This window comes from Danio rerio, chromosome 14 (genome assembly GCF_049306965.1).
Source record: "Danio rerio strain Tuebingen ecotype United States chromosome 14, GRCz12tu, whole genome shotgun sequence".
Classification (NCBI taxonomy): Eukaryota; Metazoa; Chordata; class Actinopteri; order Cypriniformes; family Danionidae; genus Danio; species Danio rerio.
In genome coordinates this window covers 10,700,897-10,713,874 of record NC_133189.1, presented here as the reverse complement: position 1 = coordinate 10,713,874, position 12,978 = coordinate 10,700,897, and the positions used below count along the sequence as shown (strand labels likewise).

Sequence of the window (12,978 nt, the reverse complement as noted above, 5' to 3'; positions counted from 1 at the left end):
GTTCTGTTTGTTGTTTCCTAAAATAGTTTTATCACTTTATTTTACAGTACAGGGTCACGTATACATACTATGTACTTATAGTCATTACATAAACATCATTATCATCATCAACATCATTATCATAACTAAGCACTAAACTTAAATATGCCACTATAACATAACCAATGTGGTTACCTTAACAGACATCTCAAGTTGGGTTTTGATTTGTGGCCGTTGGCGCGATATATCTGAAGAGCAGGGAGGGATGCGTTGGAGATGGGTGCTCGATGTATTAGAGGACAGAGGGGGAAAGGGGTTGGGGGCACGCAATTTCCGGGAGATTATCATTTATTTAAGGGCATCCGGGAGTCCATATGCATATGCGGGAGACTCCAGGAACTTCCGGGAGACTTGGGATGTCTGCCTTAAATAACACTTACACTACTTTCTATAACACTACTTTCTTAGGTAAGTACACCGTAAGTCAATGGTCTCAAACTCAATTCCTGAAGGGCCACAGCTTTGCATAGTTTAGCTTCAACTCACACCTGCTTTACTGTCTTTACTAGTCTTGAACACCTTAATTAGTTGGATCAGCTGTGTTTGATTGGGGTTGGAAAAAAACTGTGCAGAGCTGCGGCCCTAGGAATCGAGTTTGAGACCTACAGTTGAAATTAGTTAATTGTAATTAGAGTTAATAAACCCCCTTTGATTTTTTTCTTTTTTAAATAATTCCCAAATTATGTTTAACAGAGCAGTGCAGTTTTCACAGTATGTCTGATTATATATATATTTTTCTTCTGGAGAAATTCTTGTTTGTTTTACTTTGGCTAGAATAAAAGTATTTACATTTTTTTTTTTTAAAGGTCAAAATTTGTAGCCCCTTTAAGCTATATATGTTTTTGATAGTCTACAGAACTAACCATGGTTATACATTAACTTGCCTAATTACCTTAACCTGCCTAGGTAACCTAATTAACCTAGTTAGGCCTTTAAATGTCACTTTAAGCTATAAAGTGAAGTGTCTTGAAAAATATCTAATCAAATATTATTTACTGTCATCATGGCAAAGATAAAATAAATCAAGAAATCAGAAATGAGTTATTAAAACTATTGTTTAGAAATATGTTGAAAAACATCTTCATTAAACAGAAATTGGGGGAAAAATAAACAATAAACTAATAATTCAGGGGGGTTAATAATTATGACTTCAACTGTATGCATGTACAGTAAGAACATGTACTGTGGAATAAAGTTATCAAAAAAGTGGGGTTCTGTACAGCTTCATCGGCAGAGCATTGGCTCCCAAGGAACACACGCATTGTTAAAATATAAATGGAATCTTGTTGAATTAACTATTGATTGTGTTTCAAGAGACGTTAAATGTGTAACCAATATGTTCTCTTCAGTTGATCTGTAAGTGACAGACAGATTGGGGTCAATATGGAAAGTGCCACAACTGCTTAACCAGTTATGGGTTTGATGTTTCCAGGCAAATAGCATGAGCATACAATCACTATCAAAGGCATAACCCTTTAATATTCAAGAGGCTTGGATTTACCATATTGTGAAATGAATTTTAGGCAACGATTACACTGCGGGCAGATGTGGCCCGAATCGGGCTTTTTTGCCCACATGTGTCTCAGATTTGTTTTTGTCTTACAGTGGGGAAACAGCCCAGGCTGCATGGAATCTGATCTTCTTACTTCAGATCCGTACCACTTTCAAATGTATTATTAAATCAGACACAGATCTGAAGTTTTGCAATGCAACTGCAGTGTGAACAGTTGTGTCGGATTTCATTTGACTTTTACATAATGTTTGAGCGACGTGTCATCATTCTGTGCAGCAAACATCATCTACTCTTCAGCAGCATTGTAGAATGGCACACAGGGCAATTACTTTACCACTGAAAGTTGGTTAAACAAAATTTTAAAGGCAAAACTGGTGCTTGTTAACTAATGTGGTTAACGATTGGGGCACGGTTTGATCGTGAAGCTGAAGAGTGTCAGGAGGTGTTACAAATAGGGGATCCATGCGCAAAGGATTGGGCACTTTCATTTTACTGGCTTTATTTTGTTGATCCATGCGCAAAGTGCGAAGCGCAGGGCACAAAAGCAATTAGGGTGTGTCGGAATCCACTTTTGCTAATTTAAGGATGAAAAAATTCGCTTTGCGCCGTGGTGCATGGTCTAAAAGGGTTGAGTTTATTTTCTGAATGAGTTATAGGTATGAGTCTCATTTCCTATTTCCTTTTAAGAATCAGTTGTGCGCGCCATAGAGCATTTGCTATTTACCTGACGTAAAGTAAGTGTAAGTGGAAAAACTGAGCATTTCACTAGCGAGAAAACAGTTAAACAGAGCATCTACAGTGCGAGAATGAGAGATAAGGCTTCATCATCTACTTTCACTTTCGCTCTCGTGGATAGGGAAACATCCATCAGCCTATAAATAATTTATTTCATTTGTTAAGCGCAAATATTTGTTTCAAAACTATTTCTAAATTCAGTTCTAATTTCCAGTAAACTAATAAATGAACAATGATAACGAAGTGAGCTCAAAAAACTGTGTTATTTCAAAATAAACATGCTGTGCCCTATATGGTCTGAAACCTGACAGGTGGGCAAATCTAAGCTTGTTTTTAATAAAACAAATATAAATATGCATATAACAAATAATACTGCTAATAATAATAACATTATACAAAAGCTAATTTTCATGAATAAACTGAAAAAGCCCCCCGAGATGAAGAAGGCATGAAAGTTTGATTTTTATTTTTATGTAGGCTAAAAAATAATATATTTTGTATATATATCCTTAATATTTTTATTATTTTTTATATGTAAAGATATTTGCGTATTGCTCTACATCTTGTGTGTATTAAGCAGTGTGTAAGCGCGGCGCACAACTAATGCACTCTGCGCTGGACAATAGACCGGCTTTGTTCTGGTCTATTGAAAAATCTATTATAGTTTCTCAAAATAGCAATGCGCCAGCAATGCTCCTCAACACGCCTTCCTGTTCGCTTGAGTTAAAAAAATAAAAAATCCACGCTCCACCAGCCGAAATCATGTCATGTGCACCAGTCACAAATCATGTCGCGTGCATGGATGACGTCATATTCGCCGTGCGCACTCTTGCGAACTAGTGGATGCATCAAGTATAATCCAGGCTTTAAAGGGAGCAGTTGTAATGAGTTACCTAGTTACTTTCCTCAAATGTAAGTCGTTTCGGACAATAGTGTCTGCTAAATGACTAAATGTAATGTAAATGTAATGTAAAAGTTCTAATGTTAGGGACTTTGATTTTAAAATGACAGAGTGTTAGGAAGTGTTCCAGTCCTGATAGACCACAATTTACCCAAAAGGTGTGATGCCTGTGGTAGAAAATGCATATGGGCATATTGAGGAAACACTACATTTGGACTAAAATAAAAACAGAGTTCTGTCAGACAAACTAGTTTACACTAGTGGTAAAACTACTGTTACATACTAGGCCAAACATCAAGTTGGATAATGGGGACCTTGGAGGAACTTTGTAGAGCAGGGATGAGCAACTTTGATCCTGGAGGGCAACTGTAATATAGATTTTAGCTTCAACCCTAATCAAACACACCTGCATCTAGCTTTCTAGTGATCTTGAATACACTGATTATTACCTTGTTCAGGTGTGTTTGATTAGTGTTAAAGTCCTCCAGGACCGAGGGTGCCCATCCCTGCTGTAAAACAAGAGCAATAATAAGCATTCACATCGCTGTGTTATGGAGAATGACTCAACAAGTGTTGACTCCAAGCCAAGTCCAATGGTTTACCTCCTCCAGGGGCAGTGCCTGCAGGTTGACCAATTGACCTTGAAATTGGTTTGGAACTTTAGTACATAACCAGGCTAGGATCTCAGGCAAATGCTAGTATTTAAGGCACAATTCACTGCCTGAAAATACCTAAAAATACGAACCCTTTTAAATTAAGTTAGCTAATACAGAAGCATTGTTTTAGTAGAAGGAAGTTGAGTGGTTTAGATGGATCCATCTTTAGGTCCGACCCATAAAATCCCTACAGAGATTCCAAGGGGCATGAGAGGCAGCCAAGAAGGGTTCATTCTTTTAGCACCTCTCAGGACTCAGATGATCATATTGGGATTATAGGGATTGAAGTAGATCACATAGCTAAGAGGTCCGAGTCGAATCATTTGATGAGACAGGCTGGGCAGCACTAACCATACTGGTAGATCACACATGCAGCACCTTAAGAATGATTGCAGACATTACAGATAGCAGTGAATAGGAGGCAGAATACCTGACTTAGAAGGCATCATGTGCCAAAGAAAGGGGATTGAGAACAGTAATGGGTCAGCACTCTCCTCCGAAGGCTGTGCAAAGCAAGCTACAGAGGATGGAGAGGCCTGTGAATTTACAACCACTTTAGTCTTCAGAATTTAAACGAGTGCTAGAGCAGGTAGTAACAAAGCGGTCACACATATTAAAGGGTCAATAACTTACACTTGAAAAAGAAGATATTTTGAAGAAACCTGTTACCCTTGACTTCCAAAATATAGCAAACTGATACTATTGAAGTTAATGGTTTGGTTCAACAGAACAACAACAAAACTCAAGCTGATTTGGAACAAGTCAAAGATGACTTGGCTGTGCAAGCCGCAATCTCAGCGTCACCATCCTGTATGGTGCAGTAAGGGCATGTACTGCTCATGAGCAATGCATCAACATGCTGGATGTCCAAACGTGTAATGCACGAAACAGATGCAGCCAGCCATATTGCTTTTTTCAGTAGACTGCTCTTTTCTGAGAGACGGCCCAGTGAAGCGCCCATGAACGATGGAATAAAGAAACCCAGAGAGACTTGCCTAATGTGCCATTGTTGTCTCCTCAACATTGCAGAGACTGGCCCTGAAACGAGCATCTGAAAAATATCTGCACTTGTCACTGTTTGTAGAAACCTGGCCTCATATGCAGATTTCACTCCCCGATTGTGATGCCTCTTTTTTTAAACAAAGTCAGAATGAACAAAACTGAATGGGAGCTCCTAGTTCTTAGTGTCTCACTCGGTCATGCCAATAGATATTTTGTTCTACTGATCTAATGATTAAATAAAGTTATTAGAGGAAAAATCAGTAACAATAAAAATCCTGTGTCCAGTTTAAAAAAATTGCCATGCAAAGCTTAGAATCATGATTAATTAATTAATAAATGCTTAGCATTTTAATGAATAGTTAAAAAAGGAAATACATTTTAAGGAAGAAATCTGTTGGCATGAGTATGGTCCGAGTGCCAGTAAGAAGATTAATGGTTTAGCTGAATTATTGTAATAAGTCATATTAATCAAATGCAGCCCATTGCTGCTGTTCCATAAATTATTATAGAGACTGCACCATGTAAATGATTGAGTCTTTGTTGCCTATTCTAACAGTTAACTAGTGGCTTTTACCCTGCTTATTATCAAAATATTGGCTGTTTATTTCTACTTTCAAAATGCATATTCTGCATGGTCTTATTCTATTTGCCTAATCCTACCTAATGCCTAAATCTACTGTGTCACGGTCACCAGCCATCCAGCCTGTGCAGATCGCTGAAGAACTACAAATCAGCCACTTTATAGAACTACATATCCAGGCATGCATCGCTCACACGCATCTGTTCCTCATTCGGTTGAATAGACATACACACGGCTGGGAGCTGCTCATGATTATGGACTTTAAACAGCACATACACACTTCAGTGCTGAGTGTCGTAAGCAGTATTGTGAACATTATGTTGCGGTTCCTTTCCTTTGCCGTGTTTGACCCTTGCTTTGTTGTTTTGTTTATTTACATTGTCTGCTGCCTGACTTTAGAGCATTCGCCTGACCACGGATTGTCCGTATAAGTCTGTTTGTTCCTGTGTTAACCGTTGCTTGCCTGACCATTCGTTTAATAAATCCTGCATTTGTATCCATCCCTGTTGTCAGCATCCCATCAATTTATAGAAGGATCTGCACAGGCTGAATCACTGGTGACTGTGACATACTGCCTTAATAACTATTAATAAGCAGCAAATTAGGTTTTTATTGAGCTAAAAGTTATTGTTAACTGTTTGTTAATAGGGAGAAGCATGTCTTAAAATAACGTGTGACCACATAAATGATTGTAAATCAGTTTACTAATAATAAAACACAGATACACTACTACATGCCCAGTATGTGATGACTGACCATACTGCCGATGTCCTCTACTCTTGAGTCCAAGTTAACTTTGCACACTGAAAACAGTTTCTAAATGGCTCTCTGAATGGCACATTAAAACCTTTTTCTAGTTTGCACCTGCGATTCAGTCATTGACTTTGTACCCTTGATAATTGTCTCACATTGCTTTATTAGTCAAATGGGAAGGTGCTAATTGTGAGATCTTTCTTAAAGTTTTACTTTTTTTGCTGTGCTAAAGGACAGACCACCTAATTAACTTCACTCTAATGATGTATTTACTTGCTGCATTTACTTGCATATTTTCTTAATTATTTATTTAGTTATTTGTTTACCTTTTTAAATTGTAATAACAAACTAAAATAAAAAGGTGTTCATGCTATTATCAAACCATTAACAAAGACTTTTAGCACAGTTTACTACAAATTAGCTGCTTATTAATCGTAAATAAGATAGTAGTTGAGTTTAAGTACTGGATAGCAGTAGGGATGTAACTACAGCACCTGTAGTTGGTGCCCTGAAGGGAAATCCTACTGCCAACATGGGACAACAGGTCATCAATCAGCTTGCACTATTGTGGATAGACAATGCAGTTTTTAAATTGAATTGCAATTAAATTTAATTACACAAACCAAGTAGAAAAGGCAACATTGTAAAAAATTAAATCACTTATCACATGATTATTGTCATGATCACCAGCGATCTAACCACCAGAGTTCGCTGGTAAACACTCACACACACATAGGACTACAAATCTGCTTGAAATGGACTACATATTCAGTCATGCAACACATGCACAACCGGTTCCTGATCCTGACTGATTGCATACACACAGCTGAGGCTGCTCAAGTACTGATTACACACACATATATACAGCTTAAATTAAAAAACTCATTGCTGAGTCCACAACGCGTTTCCTTTGTCTGGCTTTGCCGTGTTTTGATCCTTTGCCTTATTTATTTGTTTTATCCTGTTTAGTGGTGGGCAAAGCGAGGCTTCATGAAACGCTGAAACAGTCGAAGCAAATGTGTCGAAGCTTCGAAACGTTTCGAAACCCTACTCTACTGAAATGCCTTCAGCAAAGAACAGTTAGGCAAATTGAGGTATTAACCCCCACTTTGTAGGGTTTAACTTTCAAGTGATTCAGTGGAGTGATTAAGGTTTCCGACTAACGTTTGGGAATATTGGGTTCGAATCCAGGTTGATAGCCATTTTGAAGTGCTAAATATCAGTTGGTAATGCTTTGTTCTTGTATCATTTTGTTTCAACATTGGTCTGACATCCGAAAAAACACTTTGTGAATAAATCTGTTTTGTTTTGTTCATAATTTAGGGTTGTTGCTAGTTCAGACACAATTGTGGCCAGAAGTTAACAAGATTTTTTATATTATTCATTAAATTTACCATTTATTGTATTTTATAAATCCAATCTCTAAACCCCAACCATCACAGTACTGTAAAACTATATAATTTTTGATTTACAGTGTTACAAAAATGATGCTAAATTGAAAGCGTATCAGCAGCTGCATTCTATTTAGACTACACCATAAAACAGTAACATTATTAAAATACATAAAACCATGATTTCGGAATATTTGTACAAGTTGGGATTCGAAGTCATTTAATGCACAGTACCAGCGTGCACATGCACAGTCCACTAGGCCATATGGCACAAAAGTTTTGTCTGACCCTGGTAGTGAAATGAAAATTCGCCAGGTCTCGAAACGCTTCTAAACTGATCAATGCTTTGAATCGCTTTAGTCGGTGTTTCGAAACACTTTGGTCAAGTGACTTGGGTGTTTCGGATCATGCTTCGGTGCAGTGTTTCGAAACACTTGCGCTTGGGGATCTTGACACTGTGTCGAAACGTCAGTTTCACGTCAGCCATCCCTAATCCCGTTTACTGCCTGCCTTGTGACCATCTGCCTGTTAATTTGATTTTGACTCTGGATTGCCCTCATACATTTGTTTGCCTCTATTTTGACCACTGCTTGCCTGACCATTCTAATAAACCTGCATGTGGATCCTCACCTCTGTTGTCAGTGTCACTCCTCGGGTTATAATTATATTTGTTCTCAAATTTTAAATATTTTATATTTCTATATGTTCCAGTAGTTTTCCCTACTGAAAAAAACAGCTTAAACCAGCCTAGGCTGGTTGGCTGGTTTTAGCTGGTCGACTAGGCTGGTTTTAGAGGGGTTTTGACCATTTTCAGGCTGGTTTTCAGCCATTTCCAGCCTGGTCTTAGCTGGTCAGGCTGGGAAATTCAGCTAAAACCAGCTAAAACCAGCTTGACCAGCCTAGCCAAGCTGGTAGCCCAGCCAAAACCAGCTTTGTCCAGCTCAAACCAGGCTGGTCAAGCTGATTTTAGCTGGATTTAGCTGGTCAGGATTTTTCTGCAGGGTTATCTACACATGATTGCACATGTACTGTACAGCTCATATGATGCTCAAGTGGTCCTTCTGTAGAAGTAGAACTGTAAACTATTATTTGTTCCAGAATCCTGAACACACCTTTAGTCGTTTGCTCAGTAATGGGTTTTTGTTTATTTTTAATCAAACCTTTCAAAGTCAGAAACTCAAATTGACTTCTTGGCATTTAATCCGCTAGTAATTATGTCACATGCTAAACAAGTTGACTGGCCTCCGCAGGCAAGAGTGTGCTATAGCTCAACAGTCTGGTTCGCTGTTTGCAAGTGTAACATCCTCTAAAGTGCTCCACCTCCAGCAGCACCTGTCTAGATCAGCTACAGGACATATTGTGTGTGTCTATTATGCAGCAGCATGTCTTGGCTGTATAGCAGCTCTTTGTACTTGCTCTGCAACAGCATTAATAACACTAGCAACACTGGCTGCAACACTGTGCAAGTCTGCCAAGAACAAATACATGAACATTGTTATGGTGAACTGTGAAGTGTCTGCAATCAAAAAAGGGAACACAACAGAGCCTGCGCCTAAACAAGATCAGTGGCGGAGATGATACTTTCTCTTATGTGATTTATTTCTTATATATAGTTTGTTGAATGTTCTCCTTGAATATGTGCTGGTGTATCATGACAGATCAGTTCTAGTCTGTTAATCACGGGTAAACACAAGTATTGCTCGAAACAACAGATTCATCAAAGCAGAACCACAGCACTGATGTGAAATAGCTGGTCTATGGCATTTGATTTTGTTTCATATCACAAATCATGATGAATAAAGTTTTGTATTACAGCTTTAATGCCCCATTTGCAGTTTATTGATTGAATTATAATCTTAAATGACACTGTTTACCAAAACATTATCACAATATTGATTAGCAGATTTCTGGAGAATACAGTAACTTTTAAATGCCCTTGTGTAAATCTTATTCTGCGTGTATTTAAACATCTTAGTATTATGAATATTTATACACTTACTGGACACTTTATTAGGTACACCTCACTAGCATCAGGTTGGACCCCTTTTTGCCTTCAGAACTGCCTTAATCCTTTGTGGCATAGATTCAACAAGGTACTGGAAATATCCCTCAGAGATTTTGGAGACTCCATATTGACATGAGAGCAACATGCAGTTGCTGCAGATTTGTCGGCTGCTCATCTATGATGTTAATCTCCCATTCCACCACATCCCAAAGTTGCTCTAGTGGATTGAGATTTTGTGACTGTGGAGGCCATTTAAGTACCGTGAACTCATTGTTATGTTCAAGATATCAATCAGATATGATTCACGCTTTATGTCATGGCGTATTATCCTGCTGTAAGTAGTCATCAGAAGATGGGTACACTGTAGTCATAAAGAGATGGACATGGTCAGCAACAATACTCAGGTAGGCTGTGGCGTTAACACGATGCTCAATTGGTACTAATGGGCACAAAGTGTGCTAAGAAAATATCCCCCACACCATTACACCACCAGCAGCAGCCTAAACCGTTGATACAAGGCAGGATGGATCCCTGCGTTCATGTTGTTGATACCAAATTCTAACCCTACCATCCGAATGTCACAGCAGAAATCAAGACTCAAAACAAAAATCATCAAAAGCTTTAATTTTCTTTCATATTGATTGAGCTGAGGTGGATACAATTAAATAAGATGTGTTAATAATTCGATATCATGTTCACACAAGTTCCTGATTTCTCCTAAAATTAAAGAAAATAATCACCCCAAAAATGATAACCCTGTCATCATTTATTCACCATTTACTTGTTTCAAACCATTATATTTTTCCTCGGCAGCTGCAACTCTCACATGGTCACCCACTGAAGCTAAGCAGGGATGCGCCAGGTCAGTACCTGGATGGGAGACCAAATGGGAAAGCTAGGTTGCTGCAGAAAGTGGCGTTAGTGAGACTTGCAGACGGTGCTCAACCTGTGGTCTGTGTGAATACTAACGCTCCAATATATTAATGAGGACCCTTTACTGCTCAGTAGTTGGCATGTTACGGATGAGACATTAAACCAAAGTCCTGACTCTCTGTGGTCCTTAAAAGTCCCAGGATGTACTTCGAAAAACAGTAGGGGTTTAACCCTAGCATACTGGCAAAATTTGCCCACTGGCGTCCTAACCATCCCCATAGCCTAATTAGCTTAATCGTTTCGTCTCCTCTCCAGCAATCAGCTGGTATGTGGTGTGCGGTCTGATGCTATATGTCTGCCGTCGCATCATCCAGGTAAATGCTGCACACTAGTAGATGAGAAGATTCCCCCCAAAAAATGTGTAAAGCGATTTGAATGTCCATAAATGCACTATATATATATATATATATATATATATATATATATATATATATATATATATATATATATATATATATATATATATATATATATAGGGAGCCATTATTATTATTCTTTGTTCTGTTAAACATAAAAAGAAGCTGTTTTGAATAATGCTGGAAACCTACCGTTTAACTTCCTTGTTTTTCCTACTTTTAAAGTCAAAATTTCATTTTTTTTTTTTTTACTTTCATATCAGAAAAAAATATATAACAAAAATATATAAAAGAAATAAGACATTTGAAGGTGAGTAAAAGTTCATATTTGGGTGAACTATCTCTTTAAGTAGAGTTTAAGAAAGTTTGCACATTCAATACAGGAATGCATGCATTATCCACATCTTTATTAACATTCGCATAAGAAAGATGCAAAGCAACATGTTTGTCCATTAATAACAGTCTCAGGAAAGTGTTACATTTGCAGAGATATTTTCCATCTGTTCAGCTTTCAGGTGGCACCTTATCATGGGTGTGAATTGTGTAATTAGTGGCTCCATCTGTACAGTCTCATTCTCATCAGGAAATGCTAAAATGTATTACATAACCAAATAAATGATCCATTAACACTTTGATAGTAAATCATTGTTGGTCATCATAATATTTATACAGTATATATATATATATATATATATATATATATATATATATATATATATATATATATATATATATATATAAATATATATATATATATACACACACTACTTGACAAAAGTCCTGTCATTGATCCCAGATGTAAGAGCAACAAATAATGGCTTCTAGTTGATGAGGCAGAAGGTAGATTTTTCCAATGAATCATCTGTATCATCACCGCATGGACCCAAGATTCTCACAGTCAGTCAAGTTTGGTGAAGCAAAAATCATGGTTTGAGGTTACATTCAGTATCAGGGTGTGCAAGAGATCTTCAGAATGGATGGCAACATCAACACCCTGAGGTCTCAAGACATTTGTGCTGCCCATTACATTACAAACCACAGGAGAGGGCAAATTCTTCAGCAGGATAGCACTCCTTCTCATAGTTCAACCTTCACATCAAAGTTCCTAAAAAAAAAAAAAATCAAAGGTCAAGGTACTCCAGGATTGGCCAGCCCAGTCAACAGTAATTAACATTATTGAGCATATCTAAGATGAAGGAGGAGGCATTGAAGATGAAACCAAAGAATCTTGATGAACTGTGGGAGTCCTGCAAGAACCCTTTCTAAGTCATTTTTAGAGGACTTTAGTAATAAGTTATTTGAGTCAATGTGTGTGTGTACATATACAGTTGAAGCCCCCTTTTGATTTTGATTTTCTTTTTTAAATATTTCCCAAATGATTTTTAACAGAGCAATGAAAATTTCATAGTATGTCTGATAATATTTTTTCTTCTGGAGAAAGTCTTATTTGTTTTATTTCGGTTAGATTAAAAGCAGTTATAAATTTTTTTAAAGCCATTTTTGGGACAAAACTATTAGCCCCTTTAAGCTATTTTTTTTCTCGATAATCTACAGAATTAACCTAGTTAAGCCTTTTAATGTCACTTTAAGCTGTATATAAGAGTCTTGAAAAATATCTAGTAAAATATTATTTACTGTCATCATAGAAAAGATAAAATAAATCAGTTATAAGAAATAAGTTTTTAACACTATTATGCTTAGAAATGTGCTAAAACAATCTTCCCAGAACAGAAAAGAAAGTTGGGGAAAAAAATAAACTGGGGCGCTAATATTTCAGGGGGGCTAATAATTCTAACTTCAACTGTGTATATATATATATATATATATATATATATATATATATATATATATATATATATATATATAGAGAGAGAGAGAGAGAGAGAGAGAGAGAGAGTATTACACTCACAGCATAGGGATGTGTGCATCGACACAAGGCCATAGGCCAAGTGCTGCAGTTAGTATCCAGTGGTTCTGATTTAATGCCATATCACAGTACTAAAAGTGTGATATTGCACTTATACAACAGTTTGATAGCATGATTTGGTATATAAAAAATGAAATAAAGAAAAATAAAATTGAGCTTCAAAAACCCTTTTGTGTAAGGAACTACA

The 12,978-nt window shown here is 37.2% G+C and overlaps 1 protein-coding gene across 2 annotated transcripts in view; it reads left to right on the top strand.

The window, feature by feature from the left end:
• Positions 1-12,978, top strand: part of il1rapl2 (interleukin 1 receptor accessory protein-like 2) — a 593,182-nt gene that overhangs the window by 156,174 nt on the left and 424,030 nt on the right.